Source organism: Octopus bimaculoides, chromosome 11 (assembly GCF_046866305.1).
Source record: "Octopus bimaculoides isolate indiv1 chromosome 11, ASM4686630v1, whole genome shotgun sequence".
NCBI classification, from domain to species: Eukaryota; Metazoa; Mollusca; class Cephalopoda; order Octopoda; family Octopodidae; genus Octopus; species Octopus bimaculoides.
This window is the reverse complement of record NC_142938.1, coordinates 82634285-82646231: the sequence shown is the minus strand read 5'-3', so window position 1 is coordinate 82646231 and position 11947 is coordinate 82634285. Positions and strand designations below refer to the sequence as shown.

General features: G+C 38.2%; 1 long non-coding RNA gene across 1 annotated transcript in view; it reads right to left on the bottom strand.

Moving 5' to 3' along the window:
* LOC149133414 (uncharacterized) overlaps positions 1–8211 on the bottom strand; it is a 21737-nt gene extending 13526 nt beyond the window's left edge. The window contains exon 1 of the long non-coding RNA XR_016243739.1: positions 7660–8211. This is a non-coding gene — a long non-coding RNA (uncharacterized LOC149133414). The remainder of the gene's footprint in view (positions 1–7659) is intronic.
* Between the last annotated feature and the right edge of the window lie 3736 nt (positions 8212–11947).

Genomic DNA, 11947 nt, shown 5'->3' with positions numbered 1-11947 from the left:
CGCCGACGAAGGGAAATAACCCTGAAATCCGGATACGTTCGTGCTGCTGGCCGTGGTGAGAGGGATAACTCCCTTGGCAAACAGGACACAGTCGTGTGTCGATAAGCCAGCTGGAGGAGATGTCCTCCTGGGGCTAAAAGCAACAGTAACATCCACCCCTAGGGGTCAGCCACACTTAAGTGGCAATATACTACACTTTATCGTGCAGTTACTGTTAATACTTCATTTAGAGAATTAACATTGCTTGTTTTCACCTTTTCAATATCAGTGAAGAATGCCACTGGAAAAGAAGATATAAGATTTGCCAGGTTTTTCTCTCTCACCAAGGTCATCGGCTGTCGAACGCCGACGAAGGGAAATAACCCTGAAATCCGGATACGTTCGTGCTGCTGGCCGTGGTGAGAGGGATAACTCCCTTGGCAAACAGGACACAGTCGTGTGTCGATAAGCCAGCTGGAGGAGATGTCCTCCTGGGGCTAAAAGCAACAGTAACATCCACCCCTAGGGGTCAGCCACACTTAAGTGGCAATATACTACACTTTATCGTGCAGTTACTGTTAATACTTCATTTAGAGAATTAACATATATATATATATATATATATATATATCAAGAGAGAGAGAGAAAGAAAAACTCAGTGACAGACAGAGTAACAGATAGGAAACCAGTTAAATAGATATATAAAGAGATGGACTCGAAAATACCTTGACATACACGCACTTGCCTACATAAATAACAGGTAAAAAAAAAACAAAGTACATTAATTTATGCATAACGTCAGAATAGGGTTTATCAATGCAGAAAGATACAAATATGTTTCACTCTAATATAAGTAAATATTCCGTCTCATAGCTTCAGAGCAACTAACATGGCCCTACGTATAGAGATATATCAAAAATATAGCTTAATATTATAGCTGAATGTTACAATAAAACAAGTTGGAAATGCATTGAGAGTGTATAAGAAGACATATCTATGTATCCATATCTAATTGTCCAAAGTGGTTTCACATTTGTAACGTAACATTTTCAAAAGTGTAAGATTTGAGGTACTTACACTAATGTCGCTAATTCACGGTTCTAGCCGTCTGTTGTTCAAACATGCGTTCGTTTACACAAAGAAAATGACACAGAAGGCTATCTTTCGCATTCACATTGATTTGTTGGAGATTGTCACGTGATTAGAAAAGGAAATTATTGGTATCAGTTCGCTGCTACGTTCATGTATTAAGATATCATGTAATACGCAATGCAATGGCTATGCGCGGACAAACGTACACTCGAATTTTGGATTGTTTTAGCCATGTGGTTGTGTGAAGTAACTGTTTAAGTACCTGGTTTCATAATTAGTCGAATGTTTTTTAATGATTTATATACAGCTTTTGAGAATAATTCGTTCTTTCCATTAAAAACGTAGATACTCCATCAAAAGAAATTTCAAACTTTACCGAATATTACCTTTTATATATTGTTTACAATTGTTTAATCGATTCACGTTTTAACCACTTTTTGGCATGTTCGTTAGCAGGTCTGTAACTAATTTAATCCCATGTACTGTGTAAGTGATCATTCACAGCCCAGCTAATTATCTTCACAATTTCGTTGTGCTTCTCTTGTATCCCCTTTATTACTTCTCATCCTGTCTTTCTCTTGAATGAATGCGATTTGTAGGAACCGCCAATTTTATAAAGCCGCACAGAATACAAATTGGTAAGATTGCCAATTTGGTCAGTATGTTGCTTTTTTCGATCTTCTGAAATATCGATTTCTATGTGCGCTGTGAAATGCATGAGGCTATATCAATAATTGCTGACATGTTGACGACTAACTATGAAGTAAAATTGGTTAAAAAGTGAACTGACGAAATAATTGTAAACAATATATCAAAATTAATATTGGTAAATCCATTTATCCATGTTTTTATTATCCACATTCGTGGTTTTCTGTTTACTGGAGAATTATGTCAATAAGGGAATTTCTTTCTTTGAATCTTTTTGTATAACCCAAGACTAAATTCTCTTACGTGTCCTCTTCTCTTTCAGATGATAAATTCTGGTTTGAAGAAAAGAGATTTAATTTATATTTGTGGTGGGTTGTATATCTAATGGAGGCCCTATTTGCGTTATTTCTTTCACGAAATAATAATCAGACAACTTTAAAGGATTTAGGTTCTCATAATTTCGAAATAGTGAAAAGACATTGAAAAGTAGACTCCTCATGCAAACGCCTCTAACTTTTATTTTCTAATTGTGAACAACACCAAGCGATTGAAAGAATACTTTACTAACACTTATATTTGTTGCTTTATAAAGTATAGTTTCACTCCGTTACTTTCAGAAGAATATATCAGGTTTTATATACCAATGTGTTTAACCTAATCAAATATACACCAAAGAATTAATGTCTGTTTCATTTAGCGGAGGTGATTCACCGGGATACATTTAAGTAGATATAAACATTATTGTAGCCTGATCAATGAACCGGTAGAATCATTTTTACAATCCATTTACTATACAATGTAAACACTATTTATATAGATAAGAGAGAAGTTAATGCTTGGCATTAAACCATTTGAATAACTTCTATTTTGAACTGGTCTATTGCTTGACAAATTACTCTATTCTTGAAGAAATAAATGGTGATATCGGAAATTTATCGATAAAATCATTTTTATAAGGAAGGAGTGTTTCCAAGAGAATTTTCATAAAAATTATCCAGTTTTCTTTCACTTTTCACATAAAAGAAATTATTTTTAACATTTTTCGATCATTAGTTTCAGAAACATATTCCTAAAGCCAAGAATATTGCTATTGATGAAGTTGAAAGTGATAGTACTTTCTCTCTATATAAGAGTTCGCTCTGTGTCAATTCTGATTGAGCACCATCGTTCATGCCAACATTTGACAGCATTATTATTTTTTTTATATCAGGTGGCAGAATCAATTGCAAGTGGGAATATGTCGTGTTGTTCAGGATTTTTGAGTTGTGATTTCAAACCCCATTTTGGTTATTCTTGTGTTTAATCCTTTTGTGGTCGATAAAATAAAGTACCAGTCAACATTTACGGTGGATGGCATCGACTAACACTTCTTATGTTATGCAATACTTTCCTTCTTTTTATTAAAATTACTTTAGAGTGCTATACGAAGGAGATTTACCCGTTATTTACATAATCTCAAGCGATCGCGTAGAGCCTGCCTTGTTATGTTGGATAATTACATATGTAATCGATTTAGGAAAGAATATATACAAAATCATAACCATTATCGTCATGATATCGTCGTCAATTTAATCGTCATCCTCGTCTTCGTCGTCACCATCATCAACAACATCAATATTTTCCGCGCAACAACACCAACTACTACTACTAGTACTAATGGTACTGGTTAATATCAATCCTTTTGGGCAGTTTGCGGAAAATATGTTGGTGGAGAAGACAATGTTTTTAAAAGTAAAAGCAGCTTTTATTATTGCTTTTTCGCTACGTTTCCGTTAACATATAAGCACTAATGGATAACCTGATATTTTTTACATTTCTAAATGTAAATATATAACTACAAATATACAAATGGGTGTAGGGTGTGTGCTCGTACCTGCGTGTGTGCGCACATGTACGTGAGTGTGTGTGTGTGCATATATTTATATACATATATGTATGTATATATGTCTATAGATTGATACATACATACACATATTATACATATATATGCCAATCTATATATTTAGGTACACATGTGTACATAGAGAAATTTAAGTACGCATGCGTATACATACATGTATATATATATATATATATATATATATATATATATATATATATATATAATGCATGCATGCGTACATAGATACATCTATACAGCCATATGTACGTACATATATTCATACACACAGATTACAGACAGACACAGACACACGCATACACACACACTCGCGCACACACACTCGCGCACACACACACACTCGCACACACACAGACACAATGTAATTTCCTTCATTATACTTCACTATCATTCTCACTGACGTTTTTGTCCACACGCTTTCACGTCATCGTCATAATGGTTTTTCTTTTCTTCAATTAAGTAATTTTCTCATCAGTCTTTAAACTATTACACTGTACCCAATATACAGCCAAAGACCGACACTTCCTGTCAAACATTTCCTATATATATTTATAACACTGAGATGGAATTAAAATTGTATTATATTGTATATTCTGAAGATATATATTGATACACAGCACCGCGAGTAGTAGTGATGGAACTACGTTGAAGAGAATATACGCAAAATTATTTAAGGTCGTTTTGTTCGTTTTTGTCATCGCCATTTTCAAATTCGTCGTGAAACACACTCGACATATTTCTAACGAAACTAGGAAAGTAAGAAACTGATTGAATCGTCTACACTCGTCCTGTACATGCTTAATTTTATTTGCTAACGTGAGAATGAGCACACGGTCTTTCGACCAAAAAGATTTAGCAGTTAAGTATTTCTAAATCGAGTGTATACTATCTATATATATACCTCAAATACAGAAATCACTGATTCTTTTTTTTAAATTCTTTTATTTGTTTCAGTCCTTTGACTGCGGCCATGCTGGAGCACCGCCTTTAGTCGAGCAAATCAACCCCAGGACTTATTCTTTGGAAGCCTAGTACTTATTCTATCGGTTTCGTTTGCCGAACCGCTAAGTTACGGGGACGTAAACACACCAGCATCGGTTGTCAAGCGATGTTGGAGGGACAAACACAGACACACAAACACACATATATATACATATATACGACGGGCTTCTTTCAGTTTCCGTCTACCAAATCCACTCACAAGGCTTTGGTCGGCCCGAGGCTATAGTAGACGACACTTGACCAAGATGCCACGCAGTGGGACTGAACCCGGAACCATGTGGTTGGTAAGCAAGCTACTTTATTTCATTTCAATTTGCCATACAGGCAGTACACAGAGAGTAGCTACGGACTGGACAAAAACATTAATGAGATGAAATGGGTGATAAATATGATGGTATAATGAGAGAAGGCAAAAGCCGCCCGCCGAACTTTGCTTCTCTATAACACTGTTCTTTATAAAATTAAATTTTCACATTGAGGCTATGAACCTCGTACATAAAAAGTCATAAATTAAGGCATTTGCCTCTTACGATTTTTCATTACACAATATGAGGCACTCGTCCTCTTAGGTTTTTTCGCCCGATATAGCCTTCGCTTCTCTCAAGCAAAACGATGGGTCTGAGTCGGGCCACTTTTCAATACTGAATTCGCCGAAGGGGAAGGAATTCACCAACGCACTTAAGTGCCTACTCGACACGACCGCCGCAGACACCTGCGGAGGCCAGTCCGGATCCTTAGTACAGTTGAGGACTCTCTCTCTCTGACGCTTTCTTTTATTCACAAATTTCTGCAGGGGCCCTCCCTTTCGGAATAGGATTAGCCGATTCTTTTCCTCACAGGGTGAGCTCACAGCTTCTACTGTCGGCGGCACAATTCCCGCCGACCTGCTTTCCTCCGTTGGTGGCACAATTCCCACCAACGGAGTGTCGGGACACGCCGACGGTGCACTATCGAGCACCGGCCGTGCCTCGTTCTTTTTTTCTTTTTCTTTAGGGCCACTGGAGTAGGGCGTACTTCCGCCTTTGCTGGAAGGTCCTCCTCCTCCCCCACGATTTTCGGTGGCCAACCGTTGTTGCCCACCTTCTTCCTTTTTTTTCCTTTTTTCGAGGAGGTTTCCACCTCCTCGACTTCCTCCGTCTCTCCCTCCACTGGCGGAGCGGGTGTAACAAAATTTGTTAACTGTTCCAGGACTTTACTCTGGTTCTGGGGACAGTCTTTCTTGATATGACCGGGCTTCAGACACCGGTGGCACTTGGGTTTACGTCCCTCAAGAATTACCGGATATTTCTGGTCGGCCATCCTTAAAAAAATCCGGAAATACCAGATCCCTGGCTGATTGGGTCCACAGGGTCAAAACCGCTTTTGCCCCAACCCAATCAGCTGTAGGTAACAGTTTCACATTTAAGAGCTTGGCTCCACTGCCCCCCCCCAACCCCTGTCGGATAGTATCCTCTATCCAATCAGGTTCTATACCGGGTGGCAGCCCACAGATCCAAGCCCTAGTTAATTTCTTCCCACAATATGTGGGAAGAAACAGAATTTTTTCCCCTTGTAAGGGCTGGCTCGCAAACTTGCGAGCCACCTCAGGGGTGTCAAATAGCAACCAAACCGTCGCGTATTATACACCCCTTGCCATAAACTTAATAGTTGGCAGATATTCTGCTAACTCTTTTTCAATTTCCACTTTGGGAAAGACCGTAATGGTGTCGAGTAACCTAGCGTAGGTCCGCAACACCACCGTTCTTTCCCTGAATAAATAAAATATAAAGTTCCAGGCAGAATAACAAATTTTCAGGCCACAACGGTACTCCGGCCCGATTTGATCCCGCCTCCGCTGCAATCGTCACTTTGCTTGTAAAAATTAAATCCTTTGCGTCGTTCCACGTGGTGTAGTTCAAAGCAAAAGGAAGACTTTTCTTCAAATTTATTAGCTTTCAAAACTTGGTTTGAAAACAATAAATTCCTTTTCTTTTTTAAACAAAGTTCACAATATTTATTTGTAGTTTTCAAATCATGATTTGAAGACAACAAACTTTTACAAATCGAGTTCACAATTTTTGGAGGAGCGATACCTCCAAAACACTCTTCTCACCGTTAAGTGAGACATTAAGCACCACCACAGGCAAACAAATGCGTGGAATCCAGTGGAGAATTCTTGTTCGACATAAAAATAAACATGAGCAACAAACCCCCACTAAATCCCAAAAAACACAAAAGTCTTACCTGTAGTTGTACGTCAAAAATTCACGACGCTGGCATTCAGCGACGTGAAGCCGGAGCGACAATAAACATGTCCTTTCGGTAAGCAATGCTACTTTATTTCATTAACAAATTTTCAGGCCAGAACGGTACTCCGGCCCGATTTGATCCGGGCTCCGCTGCAGTCGTCACTTTGCTGGTAAAAATTAAATCCTTTGCCTGGTTCCACGTGGTGTAGTTCAAAGCAAGAGGAAGACTTTTCTTCAAATCTATTAGCTTTCAAAACTTAGTTTGAAAACAATAAATTCCTTTTCTTTTTTAAAAAAAGTTCACAATATTTATTTGTAGCTTTCAAATCATGGCTTGAAAACAACAAACTTTTACAAACTAAGTTCACAATTTTGGGAGGAGCGATACCTCCAAAACACTCTTCTCACCGCTAAGTGAGACATTAAGCACAACCACAGGAACACATGCATGGAATTCAGTAAAGGTATTCCAATAACGGTAATTCAGGGCCACAACAGCAAAATTTTCACAAGTTTTTCAGAGGCGAGATACGCCCACAAAAACAACAATTCTCGCACAGTGAGACACAAAAAGTTTTCTTCACTCAAAGTTGCTTTTTTTTTTGGCTCAAAGTCAAAACAAAAATTTTCGCTACTGTGGGTAAGCGAACCCGCCTCCCACAAACAGCGAATACAAAATTTGTTCGTATAACGAACACACAAAAAACTCGCCAAGGAAAGCGAAGATGCCACACCGCTAGACAACAATTTACTAAAAAAAAAAATAGAAGCAATAAATTTCTGCCCAGCTGAGCAACAAAAACGACTTACCCCGGCGAATTCTTCAATTTTTCCTTCTATAGACAGAGCCGAAAACCATGTCTATCTTCGTTCACAGCAAGTAGCCAGTCTGGCGCACATGCGCAATGAGCAAACCGGAAGTAAGCAAGCTACTTACCACACAGTCACTCCTGCGCCTAGATAATTTTTTTATTGCTCACAGTGAGATAAACACAGAGGGGACAAACAAAAAGTTTAAGACGATTACACTAGCCCCAGTGCGTAACTGGTACTTATTTAATCGACCCCGAAAGGATGAAAGGCAAAGTCGACCTCGGCGGAGTTTGAAGTCAGGACGTAACGGCAGACAAAATACCTATTCGTTATTGCCCACAAGGGGCTAAACATAGAGGGGACAAACAAGAACAGACGAACGGATTAAGTCGATTACATCGACCCCAGTGCGTAACTGGTACTTAATTTATCGACCTCGAAAGGATGAAAGGCAAAGTCGACCTCGGCGGAATTTGAACTCAGAACGTAACGGCAGACAAAATACCGCTAAGCATTTCGCCCGGCGTGCTAACGATTCTGCCAGCTCGCCGCCCTAAAATCAACAATTAGATAATGTGGTCATACTGACCACTGTAAAGATGGCATGATCACACATTGAACGCCTTTGGCCATAGGTCGGATTAATTAGCCTTCAGATGATGCTAAAACATCAACGACAAAAAAAGGATACACAAAAATCCAACGTATGCTTCTTCTTGGTTGTACATCTGCAAGAATAGTAACCAACACGCATTCCATGCTATAGTTTTAAAAAGATCTTGCTTGTAAGAGAAGAGTATGAAGTTGATTATGACAACAACAAAAAAGATTTTGTACTCAACGAGGGAGAAAAATCAGTCGACTCTATACGAAATCATATCGTAAAAAGTAGAGACTTATGAGCAACTAAACATCGACAGACAAAAATGGCTGACGATGTAATGTAGGTTCTAATGTCTTGGCAGTTTGAAACAGAAAGTCCATGTGATCTTAAGCCGCAAATGTTTCACCTGCTGTGTTAATTTTCTTGGTAAATCATCAATACCACAACATCCATTCGGCTCAATTTGCTCTCATAACAATACAACTGCTTTAACAGATTTATACTTAATCAAAGAAAAGTTTAAAGTGTCACTATTATCATACTAATTGTGTTACAGTAAACATCTTTTACTATTATTTGCAGCATTCAATGAACTGAGGTCATGCTGGAGCACGTCCCTAATGTGTTTTTTCTTTATGAACTTGCCATGAATGAAGCTGCGTTTATTACTAGGTTAGAGCATATTTTAAAGGTTGCAGTATTTGCTGCAACCAGCTCAGCAGATGCTTTAATCTGCGATTATGGTGTTTGATGTAACGCATAAAGATTACTGCAGTCATTTGAAGCTTACATAAAAATGTCACACCCGTCTCTCTTTCTCTTTCGCTCCAATAGTATACAGTAAAATTATCAAAGTCTTTCATGCTTCCATTATACATTGAGGTCCTCATAAAAACGAAATGATTCAAACGATGTTGTAAAATTATTTATTGTTGAAGGAGTATTTGTCATAAAACGTTTTAAATAAATAAATAAATAAAACGAACGTTTACAATGATTACATTTCTATGAGACTCCGTTTCTATTTTTCCCCGCTTATTTTTTAACCTGTAACATTTTGTTGAAAGATCTTTCACTGAGTTACACTAATATTTCAAATATATATGACGCCTACCTGAAACACCTTGTGATAAATCACCACTTTGGTTTAAAACCGGGAATTGTTTGTAAAAATATAAGCAGATTTCTAGCAGGTTGAGTAGTGACGGTAGCAGGAAATAAAAAAAAAGAGAAAAACCTGGACAATAGAATTATATGTAAACATCTCGATTTCGAGTGATGGTGTCACCACAGACTTGTAGAGCCACATTTTTTCCGAAGCTTATCAAAAGAGACCAAATTTACAGAAGCCGACGGACAGTATAATGGTGAGGAACTGAACGATGTTAGCGTTGAAGCGCAACAGTCGTCAATCCTTGAATCACACTGGATCTCTGGAGGCGCAATGGCCCAGTGGTTAGGGCAGCGGACTGGCGGTCATAGGATCGTGGTTTCGATTCCCAGACCGGGCGTTGTGAGTGTTTATTGAGCGACAACACCTAAAGCTCCACGAGGCTCCGGCAGGGGATGGTGGTGAACCCTGCTGTATTCTTCCACCACATCTTTCTCTCACTCTTACTTCCTGTTTCTGTTGTGCCTGCAATTCAAAGGGCCAGCCTTGTCACACTCTGTGTCACGCTGAATCTCCTCGAGAACTCCGTTAAGGTTACACGTGTCTGTGGAGTGCTCAGCCACTTGCACGTTAATTTCACGAGCAGGCTGTTCCGTTGATCGGATCAACTGGAACCCTCGACGTCGTAAGCGACGGAGTGCCAACACAACACAACACACTGGATCTCTAGTGTCAGCAGTTAGCATGCTGAAAGGTAAAACGAACTGCCTAGAATAACAGTAGAAACAATATTTTCGACATTGGTTTTATATTCTTTTGTTGGATAGCCCCGTCCAATCAAGCATTCACCAATAAATATACTAAACGAAAACGTTCGACTATATGTGTGTGTGTGTGTATGCTTGTATCTATCTCTCTATCTATATACATATATATGTAAAAATATCAAAGTGTACTATACTATATATCCATTAAGGTTCGTACTAGGGGTTGAACGGATTGTTATGTAACAGTCCGATTATGTAACCCTGCGCTCATCAGAGGTAGCCGTTATGGAATTAAATATAGTGACTGCTCTCTATTGTTCGAGGTGCTTGTACATTCATAGACACACACACACACACACACACACATGTGTATATATATATATCACTGTATCAACCTCACCATCAGATGTAATTGTGATCGCTGATCACAATGCACTTCCATATTCTTGTTGCTTTTGAATAATGCTAAGCTGCCGGCGAACATACCTTCTAAACGTGCCGCCATCGTAGCACTGTCCCTGTATAAGTGATTAGACTGGAGCAACTTATAATATATTGCTTTGCTCAGAATACAGCGCTCATATACATACATATATGCATATATATAGATATACACGCACGCATTCACACACACGTACGCATATGATATACCGTTATTCACTTATTCGTCGTTGCTGTTTAATTGCATTCCACTCGCTACTCCGTGAGGTATTTCTTTGACTTCATTTTGGTTTCTTTTATATAAACTGCCAAGGCCAGAAATATTTTCTACTCTCGTATTTATAGGTAGCTGGTTTTGCTGTAGAAAAGGTGTGGCATTTGTTGAAAAAGATACAGGTATCCATAGCTATTTTCTTGTCTCTAGATAATCAGAGAGTGTTTTGCTTAAGGAATTTCAATCGTGGAGAATCATAGACGCTTTCTCCACCCCACCACCGTTTCATATGGATTTGTTCTCAACCACCACCATGCGATGGCTCTACTTTCTCTAAAAGCAGAGATAATTGCAATAAATCAAGAATTTATCTTGCATGCCATTTCTTAAGCCCTTCGCCTATTTGGGTCAAAATGCATGCAATCTATCTTTCATGGTTCATATCCGTGTGATCTACGCCAATTGCATGTATGTGTGTGTTTGCATGTATGTGTGTGTTTGCATGTATTTGTAGATGTATGTGGGACGCTCCATTATCATACACGAATATTGATATATAATCAATTACTTCCCACATGTCACATGACGTGATCTATTGTGTAATAATATAAACAGCAGCTACGATATTCGTGGAAACAACAACGTGTTCTTACATCATCTAAATTATAGAATACGTAATGAAACAAGTGACACTTGATACAGCAAAGTGGAGGTTAAACAGACATATTAGTATTAAGAATGCAGTCAAATTGAAACAGTATATATTTGTTATGTGCTGCGTGCTTTTATGTTCAAGTGTAGAAAACAACTAACGGATTAGTTTCGCTTTGTTGACGATCAATCACACTTGATTGACAGTGTGTGTAACATCTGAAGTCAAAATCAAAAGATGTTTCAATCACTTAGGGTTTAAATAAAATGTTTTCATATGTTACTGTGTAGATGCATACATGTGTTTATACCTGTATATATACACACATGGATATGTGTTTATGTATGTATATGATATATATATATATATATATATATATATATATATATATATATATATATATATATATATATATATATATCTGTTACTATGATAGATCGCTAGCCACTAAAGCTTTTCTATTTTCTCTCCCTGTTTATTTCTGTGGAAGAGCGTA